The sequence below is a fragment of the Gasterosteus aculeatus genome, chromosome 9 (assembly GCF_964276395.1).
Source record: "Gasterosteus aculeatus chromosome 9, fGasAcu3.hap1.1, whole genome shotgun sequence".
NCBI lineage: Eukaryota > Metazoa > Chordata > Actinopteri > Perciformes > Gasterosteidae > Gasterosteus > Gasterosteus aculeatus.
This window is the reverse complement of record NC_135696.1, coordinates 6216685-6224503: the sequence shown is the minus strand read 5'-3', so window position 1 is coordinate 6224503 and position 7819 is coordinate 6216685.

The window sequence follows — 7819 nt, the reverse complement described above, 5'->3', positions numbered from 1 at the left end:
AACCACAAGAATGTCCCATCAGGCGGCCAGACTGATACGGGAAGCATTCCCCTCCCTCCCCTAGCCCATCAGGTGCTCACGCCTCTTCATCATTATCACCTTCCCCTCCCCCACCAGCAACGACCCTCTCTATTCTGGAGAGAGACGTTAACCGGCTCTTTAGAAGACTAAATCCCCGTAAGGCAGCCGGTCCGGACTCCGTTTCCCCTCACTCCCTGAAGCATTGTGCTGACCAGCTGTCTCCGGTGTTCACTGATATCTTCAACACCTCCCTGGAGACATGCCACGTACCAGCCTGCTTCAAGGCCTCCACCATCATCCCTGTCCCCAAGAAGCCCAGGATCACAGGACTCAATGACTACAGGCCCGTCGCCCTGACCTCTGTAGTCATGAAGTCTTTTGAACGGCTAGTCCTGTCCCACCTGAAGTCCCTCACCGACCCCCTCCTGGACCCCCTGCAGTTCGCCTACAGAGCCAACAGGTCTGTGGACGATGCTGTCAACATGGCCCTCCACTACATCCTCCAGCATCTGGACTCCCCAGGAACCTACGCCAGGATCCTGTTTGTGGACTTCAGCTCTGCTTTTAACACTATCATCCCTGTACTCTGAGAAACTCCAACAACAGTTCTCAGCAAGTGACTCTGCTTCGGTTTGGAGAGTTCTAAAACACCTCACCAACTACAAGCCAAAAACCCCCCACTCCATGAATGACCTCCGCCTGGCAGACGAGCTCAATGAGTTCTACACCTCACCAACTACAAGCCAAAAACCCCCCACTCCATGAATGACCTCCGCCTGGCAGACGAGCTCAATGAGTTCTACTGCAGATTTGAAAGACAATGTCCTCATCCCATCCCCCACAGCTCCACCAACCTGCTGCAGTCCCCCTCCCCTCCCTCCCCTAGCCCATCAGGTGCTCACGCCTCTTCATCATTATCACCTTCCCCTCCCCCACCAGCAACGACCCTCTCTATTCTGGAGAGAGACGTTAACCGGCTCTTTAGAAGACTAAATCCCCGTAAGGCAGCCGGTCCGGACTCTGTTTCCCCTCACTCCCTGAAGCATTGTGCTGACCAGCTGTCTCCGGTGTTCACTGACATCTTCAACACCTCCCTGGAGACATGCCACGTACCAGCCTGCTTCAAGGCCTCCACCATCATCCCTGTCCCCAAGAAGCCCAGGATCACAGGACTCAATGACTACAGGCCCGTCGCCCTGACCTCTGTAGTCATGAAGTCTTTTGAACGGCTAGTCCTGTCCCACCTGAAGTCCCTCACCGACCCCCTCCTGGACCCCCTGCAGTTCGCCTACAGAGCCAACAGGTCTGTGGACGATGCTGTCAACATGGCCCTCCACTACATCCTCCAGCATCTGGACTCCCCAGGAACCTACGCCAGGATCCTGTTTGTGGACTTCAGCTCTGCTTTTAACACTATCATCCCTGTACTCTGAGAAACTCCAACAACAGTTCTCAGCAAGTGACTCTGCTTCGGTTTGGAGAGTTCTAAAACACCTCACCAACTACAAGCCAAAAACCCCCCACTCCATGAATGACCTCCGCCTGGCAGACGAGCTCAATGAGTTCTACACCTCACCAACTACAAGCCAAAAACCCCCCACTCCATGAATGACCTCCGCCTGGCAGACGAGCTCAATGAGTTCTACTGCAGATTTGAAAGACAATGTCCTCATCCCATCCCCCACAGCTCCACCAACCTGCTGCAGTCCCCCTCCCCTCCCTCCCCTAGCCCATCAGGTGCTCACGCCTCTTCATCATTATCACCTTCCCCTCCCCCACCAGCAACGACCCTCTCTATTCTGGAGAGAGACGTTAACCGGCTCTTTAGAAGACTAAATCCCCGTAAGGCAGCCGGTCCGGACTCCGTTTCCCCTCACTCCCTGAAGCATTGTGCTGACCAGCTGTCTCCGGTGTTCACTGATATCTTCAACACCTCCCTGGAGACATGCCACGTACCAGCCTGCTTCAAGGCCTCCACCATCATCCCTGTCCCCAAGAAGCCCAGGATCACAGGACTCAATGACTACAGGCCCGTCGCCCTGACCTCTGTAGTCATGAAGTCTTTTGAACGGCTAGTCCTGTCCCACCTGAAGTCCCTCACCGACCCCCTCCTGGACCCCCTGCAGTTCGCCTACAGAGCCAACAGGTCTGTGGACGATGCTGTCAACATGGCCCTCCACTACATCCTCCAGCATCTGGACTCCCCAGGAACCTACGCCAGGATCCTGTTTGTGGACTTCAGCTCTGCTTTTAACACTATCATCCCTGTACTCTGAGAAACTCCAACAACAGTTCTCAGCAAGTGACTCTGCTTCGGTTTGGAGAGTTCTAAAACACCTCACCAACTACAAGCCAAAAACCCCCCACTCCATGAATGACCTCCGCCTGGCAGACGAGCTCAATGAGTTCTACACCTCACCAACTACAAGCCAAAAACCCCCCACTCCATGAATGACCTCCGCCTGGCAGACGAGCTCAATGAGTTCTACTGCAGATTTGAAAGACAATGTCCTCATCCCATCCCCCACAGCTCCACCAACCTGCTGCAGTCCCCCTCCCCTCCCTCCCCTAGCCCATCAGGTGCTCACGCCTCTTCATCATTATCACCTTCCCCTCCCCCACCAGCAACGACCCTCTCTATTCTGGAGAGAGACGTTAACCGGCTCTTTAGAAGACTAAATCCCCGTAAGGCAGCCGGTCCGGACTCTGTTTCCCCTCACTCCCTGAAGCATTGTGCTGACCAGCTGTCTCCGGTGTTCACTGACATCTTCAACACCTCCCTGGAGACATGCCACGTACCAGCCTGCTTCAAGGCCTCCACCATCATCCCTGTCCCCAAGAAGCCCAGGATCACAGGACTCAATGACTACAGGCCCGTCGCCCTGACCTCTGTAGTCATGAAGTCTTTTGAACGGCTAGTCCTGTCCCACCTGAAGTCCCTCACCGACCCCCTCCTGGACCCCCTGCAGTTCGCCTACAGAGCCAACAGGTCTGTGGACGATGCTGTCAACATGGCCCTCCACTACATCCTCCAGCATCTGGACTCCCCAGGAACCTACGCCAGGATCCTGTTTGTGGACTTCAGCTCTGCTTTTAACACTATCATCCCGTCTCTGCTGCAGGACAAACTCTCCCAGCTGCACGTGCCCGACTCCACCTGCAAGTGGATCACAGACTTCCTGTCTGACAGGAAGCAGCACGTGAAGCTGGGGAAACATGTCTCAGCCTCTCGGACCATCAGCACCGGTTCCCCCCAAGGCTGCGTTCTTTCCCCTCTTCTCTTCTCCCTGTACACCAACGGCTGCACCTCCAGTCATCAGTCCGTCAAGCTCCTGAAGTTTGCGGATGACACCACCCTCATTGGACTAATCTCTGGTGGGGACGAGTCCGCCTACAGGTGGGAGTCTGACCATCTGGTGTCGTGGTGCAGCCAGAACAACCTGGAGCTCAACGCTCTAAAGACAGTGGAGATGGTTGTGGATTTCAGGAGGAACAGAGCCCCACCCTCCCCCATCACCCTGTGTGACTCCCCCGTCACTATTTTGGATTCCTTCTGTTTCCTGGGCTCCATCATCACCCAGGACCTCAAGTGGGAGCTGAACATCAGCTCCATCACCAAGAAGGCTCAGCAGAGGTTGTTCTTCCTGAGGCAGCTGAAGAAACTCAACCTGCCAAAGACGATGATGGTCCACTTTTACACGGTCATCATCGAGTCCATCCTCTGCTCCTCCATCACCGTCTGGTACGCTGCAGCCACAGCCAAGGACAAGGGCAGGCTTCAGCGTGTCATCCGCTCTGCAGAGAGGGTGATCGGCTGCAATCTGCTGTCCCTGGAGGACTTGTTCGCTTCCAGGTCTCTGAAGCGAGCTAAAAAGATCGCGGCCAACCCCTCCCACCCCGGACATAAACTGTTTGTGCCCCTTCCATCTGGCAGGAGGCTGAGGTCCATCAGGACTACGACCTCCCGCCACACGAACAGTTTCTTCCCGTCGGCAGTCGGGCTCATCAACAGAGCCCGGTCCCCCACTGCCTGACTATAACACTCCACCGGTCACTCCCCCTCATACTGCACATGTCACTTTAACTGCAATTCATCACTTTGTCACTTTGTCTCTTGTCTGTTACTTGTTTGTTAGTGCACTTTATGCTTAATATTTTTCAACTTTTTAATATTTAAAATTTGTTTAACTTTATTCCCCTGTTTTATACTAACCCATAGCCTTAGCCTTATTCTTACTAACCCATTGCATTAGCATTTCATTCCACTTTATTTTATTACCTGTGCACTGTTGTCTTGTCTGTCTACTGTCGCGCACTAACCGCCAAGACAAATTCCTTGTATGTTTGACATATTTTGGCTAATAAATGTTTCCTGATTCCTGATTCCTGATATACATACATATACATATATGTATGTATATGTATATATATATATGTATATATACATATATATGTATATACATGCCTTTGTGATCTAAGCACTTGCAACTAATAAACTGGTTATACAAATGAAGCATTTAAAAGGGTCACATATCATTTTCCTATTACATTCCACTCTTTTGATTACATAATAATCACAAACTATGCAATCAATTTAGAATGCCTACTCAAAAAATGTACCATCTGATATTTACCTCATCAATTATCACAATACATGAACATCTGAACATCGCTCACAAAACTTTGCCTGCCACAGAACAAAAACTCCCTAAAAAACCCCTCCGAAATGGGAAAATAGGAAGAAATCTGTTAGGAGAAGATAAAGACTGGAAACCTTCTCACAGGATTTGAGCGTTACACCCCGGATGTCATGTTTACAGTATTGAAATAAAAAAGAAATGAAAACGTGTTTAAATCACAATACCGGAACTTGATTCCTTTTCACACAATACAGATATAGAATATTGTGGAAAGGTCATTATATCAATCCTATTTACGTTACATACTAATAAATGCAGGGATAAAAGCTGTTTTTGTGAGAATGTTATTTCTCATTGTTTTAGCAAGCTACTGTGAAACAAAAAACATTTAGAAATCCAGGAATGCACACAGACAGTGTGTCACTATGTCACAACGCGTATGTGTCGAGGTCGTAAGTGTTCAGCTCGTCAAGGGAGTCCGAGTCACTGTTGGGGTTATCGTCAGAGTCACGTCTAGGGAACAAGTTTGGTGGTGAGTCATCAGGTGACTCCAGGCTGTACATAGCTATTTGTTTCTTCAAGAGTTGGGCAATCGTATGACACATCAATGGGATACCGCAAATTACGAATGCGAAGAGAACACAGAGGATAGTAGCTGCTTGTATTAGTGTTCCTTTCCATGAATACCACAACCGTGTGAGCCAATCTGGGGGGGGAGATTTGTCTCTTGTCATAGATTCCTGAAGTTTTGTCATGTTTTGTATCGCCTGATGGATAATGCCTTCGCCTTTGTCATTTTAAGGGATAAACGTACAGCAATATTCTCCTATGATAGCACAAACACCTCCTTGGGTAGCGGTCAATTGGTCTAGTACCATGCGGTTCTGCATAATCATTAAACGCATGGCGGTCATTTCCTCGCGAATACCCTTAAGGCCAGCTAGAGTCATGTTTACAAAGCTTTTGAAACGGTAATCAACGGTTTCCAGTCGTGGCGTGTTTTTTCCCACTCCTGTCCATGGAAACAGTCCCCACAAAACTTTAACTGACGTACTGGCGTGTTTGAACTCGTCAGGCACATCGCTGCCCCAGATTGAGTTGTGTGGTGCAAAATTGACTTCCGGGTTAAGGCCAGTGTCCAGTGCGGCCATTCGTTTTGGTCGTTTGCTTGACCCTGTTGTAGCTGTGAGAATAAAAGTATGATCAGTAACGCGAACAGTAGTACATATTCCGCTCCACTGAGGGGGGGGAGACACGCGGAGGGTGGTGCGACACAGCCACCATCCCTCGGTCACTGGATAAGTACCGTTCTTCCCAGGGAGGAAAGCGAAATGGAAAACAGAACAATTAACATTGGGCGGGCAATCTCGTGGATTTCCTGGAGTGAAAGTCCAGCCAGAACACGACAATTTTTGGAGATGAATGGGCACTTTTGCGGCCCTTTCTGCAGTGCCCTTAGCTTGGCAAAAGCTCCTGTTTTGGTTTTTGGCGCAGTCGTTTCGGAAAGGTGGGAAATGGTCTTTATTGCAATTTAAATCATTAAACGCATGGTTTCCTGCAATGAGGATCGTGTCACACCTTGCAGGGTCTGTTTTCCCCACTGGATGTGTCCCATCGCGAGCATAACAGAGAGGAAACCGTGTTGGGCTTTCCTGAGCCTGGAGGGCGAATGTAGACGGTTGGTTAGCCGTGTATCGTTTGATATCGTGATATTGTGCACAGTCCAAATCATCTATCGTTTCCCATGGGGATAACTCATAAATAAACAAAGAGTCTTTGTCGCTATCGTTGGATATATACAGGACAATGGGGGGCACATACCACCCACTAACCGAGAGCCCGCAGAAACATCCTTCAGACTTCCCCAGGGGGGCTACGGCTAGCCGTGGTTGATTAGTGCTGATGGGTAGCGGAGAACATACGTAACAGTCGGAAGCATTTTCTTTTGTCGCTACGTGTTGAGTATAGCGCCTCCACATATTTGCAGAATATTTGTTCAATGGGTTTATCACATTTTCAAACCGGTTGTCAGGTCAGTGCTCGCTTGGTGCGGTTGCGAATGGTCGAGTTAGAGTGAGTTGAGTTGTTGCGTCGGTCAAGTAAGTCGTCTAAATGTTTCTGGTGGAGGACAAAATATGGAATCAACACAAATAGAGTGACACCTGCAAATAAACACATGGTTACACGAGTCCCCTCCAGTCGTCTGAGGGGGTTCCATGAACGCTGTCGTTCCATGATAAGAGAGAACCACTCTTTAGGCAGCGGACTACGGAATCACAAAAAGATGGTGAGATATAATGAAACTGAAGCAAGCAATAATATGAATAAAACTGTCGTGGCACAAACGACTACTGTGTCTATGTGGAGGGGTCCTGGCCGTGTTCTTCTTCTTGTGTTGGTCCGCAGGTACACGTTGGGATGTGGAGTCTGCCAACCTTCTTTCTTGTGAGGCATCCGCGTTGTAGACAGTCAACACAGATCACAATGCACTGTGTGTCTGTCGGTCAACTGCCCGTCCGTGGTCACTGGATCGGTGGTGTCGGTTGATTGACACTTGTTGTGGAGGTAGGGTCGCCTGAGCCCACTGCTGGTACTGGATCTGGAACCTTCTTGCAATGGGATGCGTGGACCCAAGTTGCCCCTTCAGCTACCTTGACCGCTGTTTGGGTGACCAGGAGAATCTGGAATGGACCCTGCCACCGTTTAGCTTTCCAACTTTTCCTCCTGAAGTCCTTCACCACCACAAAGTCACCTGGTTGCAGACGGTGTAGTGGACCCGTTGCTTCTCTTGGAGGTGCAGCTACAACCTGTTTTCTTACATCAGACAAAGTGGCAGACAGTCGAATGCAATAGGTTAACATGTCATTCTCGCACATTGTGGTGGAAGGGAGTGGTGTTCCTGGAGCTTCCACAGCTATATGGGGAGGAACTGCGAAAAGGATTTCAAATGGGCTTAGGTTGCTGCGTGTTCGTTTCCTCATCCGCATGTACATCAGAACCAAGGGCAGTGCTTTTGTCCACGATAGACCTGTGTCTGTGCAACATTTGGCCAGTTTTGTTTTCAATGTTCCATTCTCTCTCTCTACCGCTCCTCCACTAGCTGGATGGTATGCGCAGTGTGTTTTTAAGTCAATACCCAGGTATGCACTTAATTCTGT